The sequence below is a fragment of the Camponotus vicinus genome, unplaced genomic scaffold (assembly GCF_025532165.1).
Source record: "Camponotus vicinus isolate PSW18456_S1 unplaced genomic scaffold, iyCamVici1.0 SCAF_13, whole genome shotgun sequence".
NCBI lineage: Eukaryota > Metazoa > Arthropoda > Insecta > Hymenoptera > Formicidae > Camponotus > Camponotus vicinus.
This window is the reverse complement of record NW_028141949.1, coordinates 11,684,863-11,701,257: the sequence shown is the minus strand read 5'-3', so window position 1 is coordinate 11,701,257 and position 16,395 is coordinate 11,684,863. Positions and strand designations below refer to the sequence as shown.

General features: G+C 31.2%; 1 pseudogene; it reads right to left on the bottom strand.

The window, feature by feature from the left end:
• The window catches only part of LOC145963989 (uncharacterized), a 30,141-nt pseudogene extending 15,151 nt beyond the window's left edge, over positions 1-14,990 (bottom strand).
• Positions 14,991-16,395: the final 1,405 nt, after the last annotated feature.

Sequence of the window (16,395 nt, the reverse complement as noted above, 5' to 3'; positions counted from 1 at the left end):
AATTTCAATTTATTTGCAATGATTTCACTCATTTATATGAATGGGACTCGATTGCTCATTTATATGAATGGGACTCGATTGCTCACGTCGCTAATTAATAATACGATCACAATTAATAATTATAATAATTATAAAGTATATAAGGCTAATTATATATAATTGAATTTCTTTTATAACAGTACATCAATATGCTTACAATGTAATTAAACTATCATAAAATACCATAAACTACCATAAACTACCAATAAACTACCATTCTAATTAAAAGTACAATTTAAATTAGAATAAAATTACATTACAATTACATTAAAATTATCTTAATATAAGTAAATTACTTATTAATATATAATTACTTAATTACAATTACATTACTTTAATACTTAATAATGAAAGTGTACTAATTATCAAACTTATCACAATCAGCATTTTCTTCATAAAACGTATTCGCTTCACAATCAGGTAAATCTTGAAAATTGGTGACATTACCAATGTTAAACTCAACATCATCGTCGGTCGGTGACATTACATTTGAGTCAAAATCAATGCCGCTAGTGAGACACATTCGTCTATGGTTGAGTCATGAGCGATGGTATTGCTTCCTTGTGTGAAGAAGTCCGTTGAATGCTTCCCCAATATATACCACCGAAGTCTGTAGCGAATATCTAATGCCGTGGGCCTATCATTTGCTGCTCCCATTGATCGTAAATAGGAAGATCGTAAATAGATCGAAAAGATTTTCCACTACGTCTTGGTTCAATCGACTTGTAATTACATATGACATTTCTGAATTGAATTTCTTCTTTAAATCATAATACAGGTTTCGTAATGATGAATTACATATAAGAATTCCTTTTTGAAAAGGAAGCAAACCCTGTCGACTACCAACTTTCATATGTTTAATTGTTGATGTTACTTTGGCAAGAATATTATTTTGCTGTACAAGATCAACACCATATCCATTTCGTCCAGGATGATTTTCGTATTTACAAACGCTATTAAAAATGTCAAACCAATCGTTGAACATTTTTAAGAATGTAGCAGTTGCAACCCATTCTGGACAATTATCCATAAATCCTCGTGAACCGCACCATTCAATTGCAGATGCATTTGTCGCAGAGAAAATCTGGGTTGCGAGTTTAACATTTTATCATTGTGTTCCTTGGACGTCTAAATGAATACGCGACAGCTTGAATGCAATTTTCAAATCCCCATTATTAATTTCAAGTAACCTTTCCAAGGCCGCCGAAGTCACAAAATGCCCATTTACATGTAATCCGGAATCCAAAAAATGATTTCGAAGTAATTTCATTAAATGAGGAGCATCGATAAAAACGTGGACCTTTACATTTTCATCACACGGATGCTCAAAGTATGTTTCATCCTCATTTTCCATTATATTAATTTTTAATTGTTTTATTAAATTTTGATTTGATGGTCCCAGATCACAGGTCATTCCGAACACAGTATAGCCACTATTATACAATTGGACAATTATTTTAAATAATAATTCTTTGGTGAGATCTTGGTCGAAATCGTAGAAAACAGGCTGTTTCCATTTTTTAAATAAACCACGAGCTTCAACGACTTGGCATTTTTTATGAGGACCAATAACTCTCTCCTGCTTTCTTTCAATCGCCATTTGATTTGACAAGTGAATTTCGTCAAAACAGATTACTGTAGCCTTCTCCAACTCTGTCATGTTTTTACCTTTATATTTCATGATCAGCATGACGTCATACAAAATTCTTGCATCAATGTTGAATGATGCTACCCACTTTCGGAGAGTTGACAGTGCTGGAAGAGGAATTTTTTTGGTTTTTCGCAAATATTTGTAAGCTTTCGGGCTTACGCTTCTCAATGATATTGCAGCTGCAATATCCTCTGAAGACCAACGGGTTGTTTTCTGCATGGGATTCATTAGAAGTGTTACTTGTCCAGGTGTAAAAAAGGGGTTTAACATCTCTTGCAATTTGTTCTTCATCTCTTGCTCGTGTCGTTCATTAATATTCTTTATCTCTTTCTCATGCTGTTTATTAATCTGATTCAATTGAAGAACTTTGTTTTGAAGAATTTCATTTTGGTGAACCAAGTCTGCATTTTCCCGTATCAGTTTCTGTATGTCATCTTCATTGAAAGGAACTTGTATTGAACCTTCATGAGGAGATATAAAAATAAATAAATAAAACTTTGCTAAAAATTTAGTTAAGTAATAGAAATTTAACCAACAAAGAAATCATAATAGAAGGACGTACTAAAGTTATCACTGCTTGTAGAGCATGATGCAACTGGATTCACAGAGCTTGGTGTATTTCCGACTTGAGTCGCAGAACATGATGCTTCTTCATTTGTGAAGTTTAATGCGGTTTCACTTGCAAGCATCGATATCGCAAAATTCTTAGAGCTCGATGCAACACAGTCTGTAGCAACGTGTGTACAGATGTAAGACATCTGTTCCTGAAAGTATATTCAATATATTGTATGGAAGATAGCAGTATTATTTAAACATTATGAATACAATTACTTGAAACATAAATCTATCACATAAATGGAAGTATATCTCTATACATACTCAGATCCTTCTCCACCACAGTTGTTGCATTGTCCTCTACAAATTCCATTGGAATTGCATCAGGTTTCAATTTCCGAGACTTCACAGGGCTATAATTAGGTAGTAGCCCAAGTAACAACGATCGATCTTTGTATTGTGAAGAATGAAAATGTTGGGAACAAACCCGAGCTAGATAAACAAATTTTAAATAATGTATTTTATCAATTTTATTATATTTTAATTTTTTTTAATTTGTTAAATTCCATTTACCACCTGTCAGTATTATATACATACCATTGTGTTTGGATTGACGTTTTCTTTACAAAATATTTTCCATTTCGTAATCATCTCTTGATTTTTTGGAAATGAAAAATACCTTACATTTTTGTTATTTCGTGATGTATTTTTACACTTTTTAAATGAACACGACGGCATTATAAGAAGGATTTTTTTTGTATTGCATTCACAAAACTCACGAAACTTCTGCAAAACTGTGCATAATGACACTGTGTATCATGACATTTCGTTTAAATTCAGCGTCGCGTTGCTATGGTGATTTTGTAAGATGGCGGAAACTTGGTGCTGCGCAGAATGTCACCAAAATTCATCCGAGAAGATTGCACACCTTGTTACTTACACAATGCTTCGCACGGGTTATCGGGGCGAGATTAGCGGCCGAGGAATGTAGCTGCACCGGTGATGAATGACGTACAGGCGTAGCCTCGTTGCCAAAAATTATACGGCGTCAAAGACTTCGTTTACTACAAAAGAGTTTCTGCAAATACTCGTCTTCTTGAGCGAACGAACTCGTAGACTCGTGAGCTGAGACTCGATTTTCCGTTGCTTCGTCCGACCTTATATACTGAGGCTGCCGGGCTTCACTTACGCGAAACGGTTCGCCCTCCTTGCCATCTGTCGGCCGGCCCGCAATTCAGCTCGGGGGAATCACCTAGCTGTTCGCGCTACCGTGCGCGTATCGCGCGCGCGGGCTGCCGTGTGGTAGGCGCCCAGTGCAGTGTACGCTCTTGTGGCGTATGGCAAAACGCCACAATTACTTTTTTTTAAATAATTATTTATAAAATAGTAAACGGTCGGAACTCTGCGTAAAAATGTTTCTAAAGGATAGAACTTTTATAGAACTGTCCAGAACTGCCGTTAAAACTAAAGAAAATCAGCACGATACATTTTTACTAAGTGTCGTGCTGGTCAAAAACATTAAAAATTCATAAAAAATTATTAATTTTTGGAATATCGATCTAAAATTTCATATATAGGCTGAACTATAGCAGAACTATCGAGAACTGTTGTCAAAAATAATAATTTTCATCGCGTTTTGGTACTTTAGAGGGAAGAGTGTCGTGCTATATTCGCGAAGTTACGACATTTTTTCGATTTCGATTTTTTAATATAAGGAATGCGAAACTCTTTTTAATTTTTATCAGGAACTGTAGAATTATGAAAAGTGCTATCAGAACTCTTAATATTTTTTTTAAATTCGTAGATTGTCGTGCCAGCTTCACAGACACCTTGAGAGCGATTAATGACATCATTGGTCAATCACAGTTATTCCATTCTTCTGAGGAATGGATGTGATTGGCCAGCTTTTAAATTTAATGTAATATCGACGAGAGCACAGAAGAATGTAAATTTAGCTGTATTTATAAATTTAATGAGTAATTATGCATAAAAAGGACCCACCTTCGCACAAATGTGTTATTGACGTTTGTTGTGAAGATGTTATCCCTGATTAACATTCTAAAGGTTTTAGCCGGCGGTCATTCTTTATTCAAAAATTATTAACAAATAAATGTGAGAAATATTGACATAAAGATTCTACTTTATTTGTTCACCGATTTGCTTTATTTTTAAATATATTATAGGGGAGATCTTCAAGAGTAATTTCGTATATACAGGGTTTTCGAAAAGTCCGGAAACGGTCGAATATCTAAAAAACAAAGCATTTTAGAGAAAAATGTTTCAAATAAAAGTTGTTTGGTTTAAAGAAAGCTATAAAATGGTGGCAATGGTTTGACCTTAAATAGTCGTTGGAAGGTCACATGAAGGTCACCTTGAATTTTTCAAACGGAATACCCTATATATTTTTGCACATTCTTGTAGCTCATCTCGGGAGCTTTCCAAAACACTATAAGTAAGTTAGTTTTCATTAAGTACTTTCCGAGTTATGAGGCTTGAAATAATTTCTTAATTTTACATAAACCGTAAAATATCTTGTAAAATATTCATTTTTCAATTATCTTACCTTAATACTTTTACGTACAAAATAATGAGAGGAATCAATTGGTGTAAAGAAAACACATAATTGTTTCGAAAAAAAAATGTATGTTAATTGCAAATTACATTTTTTTTTTCGAAACAAATGTGTTTTCTTTACACCAATTGATTCCTTTCATTATTTTGTACGTAATAGTATTAAAGTAAGATCGAAAAATGAATATTTTACAAGATATTTTACGGTTTATGTAAAATTAAGAAATTATTTCAAGTCTCATAACTCGGAAAGTACTTAATGAAAACTAACTTAATTATGGTATTTTGGAAAGCTCCCGAGATGAGCTACAAGAATGTGCAAAAATATATAGGATGTTCCATTTGAAAAATTCAAGGTGACCTTCATGTGACCTTCCAGTGACTATTCAAGGTCAAACCATTGCTACCATTTTATAGCTCTCTTTAAACCAAACAACTTTTATTTGAAACATTTTTCTCTAAAATGCTTTGTTTTTTAGATATTCAACCGTTTCCGGACTTTTCGAAAACCCTGTATACAGGGTGTATCTGAAATGATGCACTAAACTTTAGGAGCGTATTCTAGAGGTTAAAATAAGACTTTTTTTCTCATAAACATGGGTCCGCAAATGAACCCCCCTCCGAGCTAAAATTCGAAAATGTGTGAAATTGACCAAACACCCGCAACGCAAAATTTATCTCTCAAAAGAGTGATAGGTAACGTCAAAACCAAGGTCAAATAATAAGGCAATCCATAATATAGCCAATTTTCAATTTTTTCCCCAAACTTTGAGGGCCTCTAGCTCGGAGGGGGGTTCATTTGCGGATCCATGTTCATGGGAAAAAAAAGTCTTATTTTGATCTCTAGAATACGCTCCTAAAGTTTAGTGCATCATTTCAGGTACACCCTGTATATAAGGATCGGACTCAAATAGTTTTGGAGATATAAGCTGAAAAAAGATAAAAATAATAAATACAAAAATAAGGTAAACCTTCGGAAAACCCACCTATATGAAATAATGGGTAAGAATACCCAATTCCTACGTATTTTTACCTCCTGAACACGAATATGAAACTTAAAAATGGCGGTTGAACTCGCAAGTTGAAGAAAAACGCAAAAAAAAGGTAAATTAAAGGTAAATAAAAAAAGGTAAAAATTTAAATTTATATAGAATTTAATACAATTTAATACAATTTAAAAAAATCTCAAATGTATGTGTACAGACACACAAATTTTAGGAAAATTTTTAAAAAAGCGTTTTGCAGGCAAAATGTTCTAGTTTATGGAATTTGAGTTGAATTTCTCGAGAAAATTTTTTTTATCAAGTTGTAGCGTGTTAAATATGCATAATTTTAAAAAACTAAACAATGTGTTCTTTTTTAAAGCGCAGAATAAAGAAGATAAAAAAATGCAGAAATTCAGCCGGAAACATCAAGAACCAGTAGATTGCTGGAAACAATCGAAATGAAAACCTTTCATAAAATAACTGGAAGAATACCGCATACTCAGTGAAACTCAGAAAGAAATGTAAATTGGATAACATTAACAACTGAATAAAGAAGATAAAGGAGGGATGGAATGATCACATAAGTAGAATGTCTGAAAACAGAATAGTGAGAATAGCGAGAGACAAATCCCCAAAAGGAAGTCGTAGTTTGAATAGACCTAGAAAGAGATGGAGTGACAACTTGGAGATTGACTGAGGTGAGTCGAAGAGGAACAGATGTAAGCCTACCATGAAAAGTTGAAGAAGACAATAGAATTTATAATTTTATGTAAATATATACAGGGTGTTCGGAAATTCAATCGACAAATTTTCAGAGATTGTCGGGGACATCATAAGAAACATTTTTTGCAAATGAACCTGAGGTCCGAAACGTGTCATTACATCGCTACGGCATACGGAGTGTTCGAAAGAGTCGGGACCTCGAAACTCTAAAAAAACCTTACAATTGTAAAAAAAATACGCCAAGTACATAAAAAATATTCTACTTTGTATGCATCTTTAATAAAAAAAATTCCTTAAAAATAATTTTTTACAGTAATTTTCCCTCAAAAAATCATTTTCCTAAAAAAGAAAAACCTCAACAAATAATTCTCATAAAAAAATATTAAAAAATAAAATATCAAAACTAAATATGAAATCAATAATTACTATTAGCCAAGTACTTAAGAACAATTTGTAAATTTGATATAATATTTGCCGTGAAATATCAATTTTATACAGTAGAAATATTATACATAAATTCTCCCTAAGAAATTAAAACGCATTTTATATTTATTCAGAGAAAATTGATTTTTAAAATATTTAATGAGAATTAGGATTCTTTTAATTCTTAAAACACTTTTTATATAATGTATATAATTAAAAAAAAAAGTTTTAAGCAAGTTTTAAATCGCACAGTCTTTAAAGCGAAGTAAGTTATAAAAACTTGGCGTACCCGGATTGTTTACATTATAAACAAATATATCTCCAATAAAATGTAAAATATTAGACATTATGTAATTAAATATTTAATCTGTATTTGATTACGATCCGGGCACGCCAAGTTTTCATAACTTACTTCGATTTAAAGACTGTGCGTTTTAAAACTTGCGTAAAACTTTTTTTTTAAATTATATACATTATATAAAGTGTTTTAAGAATTAAAAGAATCCTAATTCTCATTAAATATTTTAAAAATCAATTTTTTCTGAATAAATATAAAATGCGTTTTAATTTCTTAGGGAGAATTTATGTATAATATTTCTACTGTATAAAATTGATATTTCACGGCAAATATTATATCAAATTTACAAATTGCTCTTAAGTACTTGGCTAATAGTAATTATTGATTTCATATTTAGTTTTGATATTTTATTTTTTAATATTATTTTATGAAAATTATTTGTTGAGGTTTTGTTTTTTAGAAAATGATTTCTTGAGGGAAAATTACTGTAAAAAATTATTTTTAAGGAATTTTTTTATTAAACATGCATACAAAGTAGAATATTTTTTATGTACTTGGCGTATTTTTCTTACCTTTGTAAGGTTTTTTTAGAGGGATTTCACACCTTTTTGTAAAATTTTATACCTTTTCTACAAATAATTTTTTAGGGGAAAATATTTGCATATTATTTTTAGGGATTTTTTATTATTGAAAATTGTTACTGCATAGTAAATTAGTCTTTCTATAAGTCTTATCTGACGGCACATGTTTTATATTTCTGTGGTACACCGTTTCTGCAACATTAGATTTCACCCTCAAGGGGTGGTTTTTAAAAATTGTTATACGGTAAATTAGTCTTTTTACAAGTCTTATCTAACAGCATAAGTTTTATATTTTTATGATGCTCCGTTTCTGAAATATTAGATTTTACCTCCAAGGGGTGGTTTTTAAAAATTGTTATTATTCGGTAAATTAATCTTTCTACAAGTCTTATTTAATGGTATAAGTTTTATATTTTTGTGGCACACCGTTTTTGAAATATTAGATTTCACCCCAGAGGGGTGGTGTTTATAAATTGTTATTATACACTAATTAGTCTTTCTACAAGTCATAACTAACAGTACAGGTTTTATATTTTTGTGGTGCATCGTTTCTGAAATATTAGATTTCACCCCCAAGGGGTGGTTTTTAAAAATTATCATTATACGGTAAATTAGTCTTTTTACAATTCTTATCTAACAGCACAGGTTTTATATTTTTGTAGCACACCGTTTCTGAGATATTAGATTTTACCCCTAAGGGATGGTTTTTAAAAATTAATAAAAAATTAGTTAAAAGGCTACAAGGACCAACGCAATGGTGGAAATATGCAAAAAATAATAAAACGGTTATTACAATAAAATAACCATATGAAAATGTTTATTTAATTTGAACATGACAAACGCCGCGTTTCAATCCAATTCGGATCCTTTTCAATGTCGACTAACAAAGTGAATAATAAACATTAAGATAAAATTAAAATTAACGGTCATAGGAGAAATGTAAATAAGTTTCGGAACAACGCAAAGTCAAAAAAAGTCAAAAAATCGGAAGCAAATATATGTACAATAACGGAAAATTTAAACCGTCAATCACAAAAAAGGAAAGAACGCATCGCATTAACGTATCGCCACAGAAAACCCGAAAGCTCGTACCGCATACCACCAGTATACCGTTAAAAACGAGATGATCCTCTCCAAAAAAACCGGAAGGAAAAACCCTCCTTGTAGCCTTTTAACTAATTTTTTATTGATTTTATCTAACGGACCTTATTTCATTATAATAATTTTTAAAAATTATTATTATATGGTAAATTAATCTTTGTAAGAAACTTTAATTAACGGCGTGAGTTCCATATTTCTGCGACGCATCATTTTCGAGATATTATTTTTCATCCTTAAGGGGTGGTTTTTGAAATTTGCTTTCATAAGGGACAGTTTTTGAAAATTGTTACTATACAATAAATTACTTTTTTTTTTAATTTTATTTAACAGCAGAAGTTCCGTATTTTTACGGCTCCGTTTCTAAAATATTAAATTCCACCCCGAAGGGATAGTTTTGAAAATTGTTACTGTACGATAAATTAATCTCTCACACGTACGTACACACATACATATACATATCACACGTATGCACGCATATGATTTTGTCTCTTAAAGCATTGTACATATCGAAGCAATAATCGTATACGCAGCGGTGTGAACGCCGCTTGAGGAACAAACTCGCTTTGCTTGTGTGCGTGCGAGCATACGTACGTGAGACTGAAGAAAATCCGGGAAACGTAAAATGTCACAATTTTGATATATGATCATCATTTCTCGGGATTGACTGGACCGATTTTATTCAAACTGGTCGCAATCGAAAGCTTATGTACACAATAAAAATGTCGTTAGATTTTTGATTACGGTCTTAGTTTCTGAAATATCTTATTCGAAAGTTTACATGACGTGAAATTCCGGATAAGGTACTTGGTAGCGCCGCGTCCAGAGCAGTGACTCTCAATGCTCGGATCCTGTTTTTTATGTACTTGGCGTCACGACGCTACCGCGTCGCTTGATATCACAAAAAATAGAAGTTTTACAAAAAATTGTTTCAAACAAAAGTTGTAGGGTGTAAAAAGGTCTATTTACTGGCGCCATGTGTTTGACCTTGGATGGCGTCGCCAAGGTCACGACAAGGCTACCTTGAATTTTTGATAATGGGCCTCTCCATAAACAGCAATCATGTCAGCATACTCGTTCCAAGAGTATCGCTCTATGTCGCATTTGGTCAGAAAGAAATAATATCAGAAATCAGAAATAAAATACTTTATTTTCATAATGCGCAGGCGTCGAGTTCACACGTACGCTTACACTCGCATGTCCGCTCAGCTGTAGTTGCGTGCTGCTGGCGTATGCACTCTGGCAACAGCCTGCGAGAGCTCAGACGGTTTTAGTAAAAATCTTGTGTTCGCGTAGTAAATTAATAGTGAAAATGAAGTGTACTCTGCAGGAATATACGGATATGATTGTGGCATACGGGCTAGCGGGAGAAAATACTTATCGCGCGGCCGTAATTTACGTGGAATGATTTTCCGGGCGTGCACGAAAGCCAAGTGAACGTACAGTTTTACGAGTTGTGCAATAATTATGTGAAATAGGATATCGTGCATAATATCGGGATAACCGGTCCAGCAGTGCGTCTTCGTGTACGAGATGAAGAAAGGATTCTTGAAGCATTTTATGAAAATCCTGGAACTAGCGTGCATCGTGTGGCACATGAATTTGGTTTTTCGCGATACGCGGTACATACGCGGTACATCACGCTTTACGTGTAACGGATTACACTCGTATCATTACCAACGTGTGCAACACATTTTATCGAGGGATTTTCAACCACGGATCAATTTTTGTGAAGGTACTGTCATCATCAATTTTTTACATTTACGATACATTCAGCGTACAGTAACGGCATTTTGAACAATTTTCACAAATATTTAAATTGAGAGTGGAATAGGCCTATGGGGGAAACCACTATAAAAAAAGCGCACCATGCTATCTACCGCAAGGTGGTGTGGAAATGATAGCGCATCATTTTCTCGCCACTAAAAGGACGGGTCATTTTTCGGCGCAGTATTGCGATATATCGCACGCCACCATCATGTCTCGGAGAGCGATCCGCCCATTGCTTCGCCGCGCGCCTAGTATAAGATTACAGTGGGACGACTCTCGTCGCCGCGCGCTTCTACTCACGCAGATTGGCCGATATTCTTTATTTAATTTTTCGTTAATTATTGCGAATATCACAAAACAGTACAAGTCCTTCCTTCTTAATTTGAGCCAATCTACCTCCTTACTTCGTGTGGGCAAAAATTTCCCTGACACCCTGTATAATAATTAATTAATTATTTAAATTTTTATTTAAAAAATTAAAAAAATTAAATGTGTTCTGTACATTATTCATAATTTGATAATTAATTACCACAATATTGTTAATTAATTAATTATTAATTAATTACCATAATATATACGATGTACGTAATAAACACGCACATAAGAAACGAAAATCAGCTTTGCAGTGAAAATCAATATCATCTGAAAAAATCAATAATAGACAGATCGCACATAAATGTAATTACAGGCCTGAGTGCGCGAATTCTATGCGACATTAAATTTTGATTGCTTATAAATTAAAAACTTGCAATCTTATACATTTTCGTATTAAAATTTTTGACTCTATTTCATTTCTTAAATACGCTATTAAAGTATTGTACGGAGATTGTGAGACATCTTGTATACATATAGTATACAGGGTGTTTCAGACCACCCATACCACCCATTTAAAAACTAGAGAAGTAGTTATTTCAAAAAAGTAAAAACATTTTCTTTATAAATCGGGTGCGCTCTATCGAATGGTGATATTTTCAACTTCTGGTTCCGGCCGGAAATAGGCGATTCAGACCGGAAGTTCATTTTTTTAAATGGAATTCCCCTATTTTTTATTACATATTCTTGTAGCTCATCTCGATAGCTTTCCAAAACACTATAATTAAGTTAGTTTTCATTAAGTACTTTCCGAGTTATGAAGCTTGAAATCATTTCTTAATTTTACATAAACCATAAAATATCTTGTAAAATATTAATTTTTCGATTATCTTACCTAATACTTTTACGTACAAAATAATGAGAGGAATCAATTGGTGTAAAGAAAACATATAGTTGTTTCGAAGAAAAAATATGTAATTTACAATTAACAATTACTAACTTTTCTTAAAAATAACTGTGTTTTCTTTTTTATCTTAAAAATCTTTTTAATCTTAAAAACAACTATGTGTTTTCTTTACACCAATTGATTCCTCTCATTATTTTGTACATAAAAGTATTAAGGTAAGATAATCGAAAAATGAATATTTTACTAGATATTTTATGGTTTATGTAAAATTAAGAAATTATTTCAAGCCTCATAACTCGAAAAGTACTCAATGAAGAAATACCTTATTATAGTATAATATTTTGGAAAGCTCTCGAGATAAGCTACAAGAATAAGTAATAAAAAATAGGGGGTTCCATTTAAAAAATTGAAGGTGACCTTCACGTGACCTTCAAACGACTTTTCAAGATCAAACCAATGACACCATCTTATGGCCCTCTTCAAGCCATACAACTTTTGTACGAAACATTTTTTTGTAAAAGGTGTAGGAAAAGAGATATTTGGAGTGGGACATTAAAATGGCTCACCCTGTATAATAAGAATTTGGTACATTTTTCATTGACGAAAAACACTTCCCATTAGTTTATGTTGCTTTATACGCCTATTATATTCGGACTAAGTTAATTGACAAATATAGTTAAACCATGCCTATGATATTATTTAAATTATCTTACTGCTATTAAAATACTTGAAATATTTCTTATTGAATTGAATACATTACCGTAAAGTAAGATATGGATGTATTCGCTAGCTGTAAAATATTTTATCTGCTTTAGTTTCTTTTATAAAAAGTAATAAGTTGTAACACATTATAATATATAAAATATTATTTACCGTGGCAAAAAAATGGCAAGGATACGACAAACAGTAATAAGACCAAAAGATCTGTTACTTCTTTGCAACAATAACAATATCAGCCTTTGTATATATAAAGGAGCCATGTACTACCATTAAACATTATATCTAATATATACAATAATCTTATGACGAATCAATAATAAAAAAAGAATAAATTGTATATATAAGAGAATCATTTTTGTGTCATTGTATATAGATTTGTACATTACATTAATTTTTGTTTTACAATTTGTACAATATATAGAGGTATTCTTCCGAATGGGACTCTTTTGATTTGGAAACTTTACAGTCTCGAAATCATCATCATATCATATTAGAGTCAACTGTCAAGGTTGCACATCTAGGTTTTCAATTGTTTAAGTTATAAATAAAAATATTACTCAAATTAGTAAAATCCAAAAATACAGGATGAACTTCATCTTGACATATATTGCCGAGGTAATGAAATAATGATGTTAAGGTAATGAGTGATTAAAAGATGTTAAGCGTCTTTTTGTTGTTTATTCAAAAATTACTAATGAAATAAGTTTTATAAATAATATATATTTTTCGGATACCATGTGCATGTTGACCATGTTACGCACTCAGAATGCAAGGCGGAGATAAACTTCGTTTCGCGTGGAAAATACATGTGTGCGATGCAGTGCGTTCCACCCTCCCTATGGGAGAGCTTCATTTCCGAAAAATATAATCTAACCCAACCTGTGTCCAAGAGGTAGGGTGGGCCTCGCTTCTCATGTAAAGTTGCAAATCCATGTGGAATTGTATAATAGAAATTTCGACGAAGTGTATTTCATATTGATTTACAGCTTTCCATGCGAAACGAAGTTCATCCTACACCACCTTGTGCCCTAAATGTACATGGTGTCCGAAAAATATATATTATTTACAAAACTTTTTTTGTTAATAACTTTTGAATAAACAACCAAGGGAGACTAAAATCTTTTGAATATTAGTCAGAGTCATTATCTTGAGAACATATATCAAGGTCAAGTTCATTGAGACTTCCTGTTCTCTTTTGGATTTTTATTACTTTGCGTAATATTTTTATTTATAACTTTAAAACTATTAAAAACCCAGATGTGCGACCTTGACAGTTAACCTTAATATGATCTCTACAGGCTATGCATAAAGTTTCATCTTAACAGAAGATGTCCCATTCTGAAGTACAACTCGATATATTAATATATGACATGAAAATATATTAATGTATAACATGAAAATATTTTACATACGCAGCGATAAATAAGTAATTATAATGATTTGTAATTTTTTGGCCGACAAAATTGGTAAGGAATTGATATAAAAAGCAGCTGACAGTTGATATTAAAGGTATTGAAAGTTTCTCCATATTAAATTTTGATGATGCAATCTGTAAAGTCTAAAACGCGAATCTCAACGTTGTGATTGATTTGTTAAATTAATTTAAATGATTTACACATAATTTTGATACTATTAACGATAATTTATGTTAAGTAATGAAAAAAATATGATCCCATAAACGTATTAATATAATAGTATGATATAATAAAATATTATTATTATATCATACTATTAATATAAGTCACACAGTATCACACAATATCATACAACTTTCATTACATAAATGTGTCTAATGTGTCTAAATAAATAAACAAATAAATAAAACTTTGAAGAATATTGAGGCTCAAAATAATTATTCCGAACACTATTAATAACATAAATGATATCTCAAAACTGGATATTAAATACTGGAAAAATCTTTAAAAAAGAAGATGTTACTCATACTATACGCGTGTTTTGTAATAGATACTAACTTTATAGCTTTCCGATGAATATCTACTAATACTCTCGTAAACTAAATTCTTGTTTTGCAGGTTAATATATTATGACGTATAAATCTTCATTGCATTCTCGATACAATAGCTGTGAATTTATTTAATAGTATTTAATAACTTTAATTATTCATCCATTTAATTTATCTACTTAGTATGACGAAGTTTGTGATAATTTAGTAATCCTATATAGAAAGAAGCATTTATGTGTAAAAATAATAAATAGAAAAATAATAGAAATATCTTTTTTGATCGAAAAAATACTCAGTTTCAATATGTAGACGATGTGCTCGAGATTCGTTTACAGAAAAGAATATATTATAAAAATCTGGCCACAATTGAATGATCGTAAGAATAAATAACATGCTAGCGCTAAACAACACGAATGTATTATGAATAAGTAGTTTCTATCATTGATATTAAAAACTGTAAAAATCATATGTACATATACATATATGTATGTATGTGTGTATATATTTTGCTACATATACACATGCGTATACATATGCGTATCAAAAATCGAAAATACATATTTATTTGTTTTTAATTTTTTAATAAATAACAAGTAATAACAAGCAAACTCCTAGAGATAAAATTCAGTTAATCACTTTGACTATATATATATATACAGGGTGTCCTAGACCACCCGTACACCCCTTTTCTTTCAAAAACTAAGCATTTTAGAGAAAAACGTTTTCGACAAAAATTGTATGGTTTTGAGGGGAACATAAGATGGTGTCATTGGTTTGACCTTGGATGGCATCGTTAAGGTGAGATCAAGGGCACCTTTAATTTCTAAATGGAGCCACCTATTTTTTATTGCATATTCTTATAGCTTATGTCGAAAGCTTTCCAAAACACTATAATAAAGTATTTTTTCATCAAGTACTTTTCGAGTTATAAGGCTTGAAATAATTTCTTAATTTTACATAAACCATAAAATATCTAGTAAAATATTCATTTTTCGATTATCTTACCTTAATACTTTTATGTACAAAATAATGAGAGGAATCGATTGGTGTAAAGAAAACCAATGACACCATCTTATGTTCCCCTCAAAACCATACAATTTTTGTCGAAAACGTTTTTCTCTAAAATGCTTAGTTTTTGAAAGAAAAGGGGTGTGGGTGGTCTAGGACACCCTGTATATACATATATATGTATATATATCATAGTCAAGATTATTTATAGATTTATTTTTTAATTATAAAGCATATAATAGATATGAATGATACTGTCTTACTTGTAAGACGTATAACGTTTTGCATAGCTTCCGTATTTTTTTACTATTGCGATTTCATTATTATCTTTTAAATTATTACAGATCTGCTGAAGCTGATATATTAAACATTTAATCTGTTGTTTAAATAAATTTATGTACCATTTGTCTTAATCGAGTTTTAAAATATATCATTGTGTATAAAGTATTATTCAATCGAAATGTATGAAAATATGCTTGTTTAAATAAATATGCAGTAAGCATTAATTTATAGCTTCATTATTGATAAAAAAAGAATTGTATTTTACCGTTATACTGAACATAGAAACTGCAAAATAAAGGATTTTGATCTTGAGATTTGTAATGCATTTGGAAGTCACAAATGTTGTAAGCTGTAAGTATAATTTGTTGGAAGACCTTAGAGAAGAGAGTATAACTTTTGTACTTTTAACAGAACATATTTTTAATTCATATCTAATGCATGGCGATAGAAAATAAATTATATAATTATAACATTACCATGTCACTTTGTAACATATATTTGTATATAA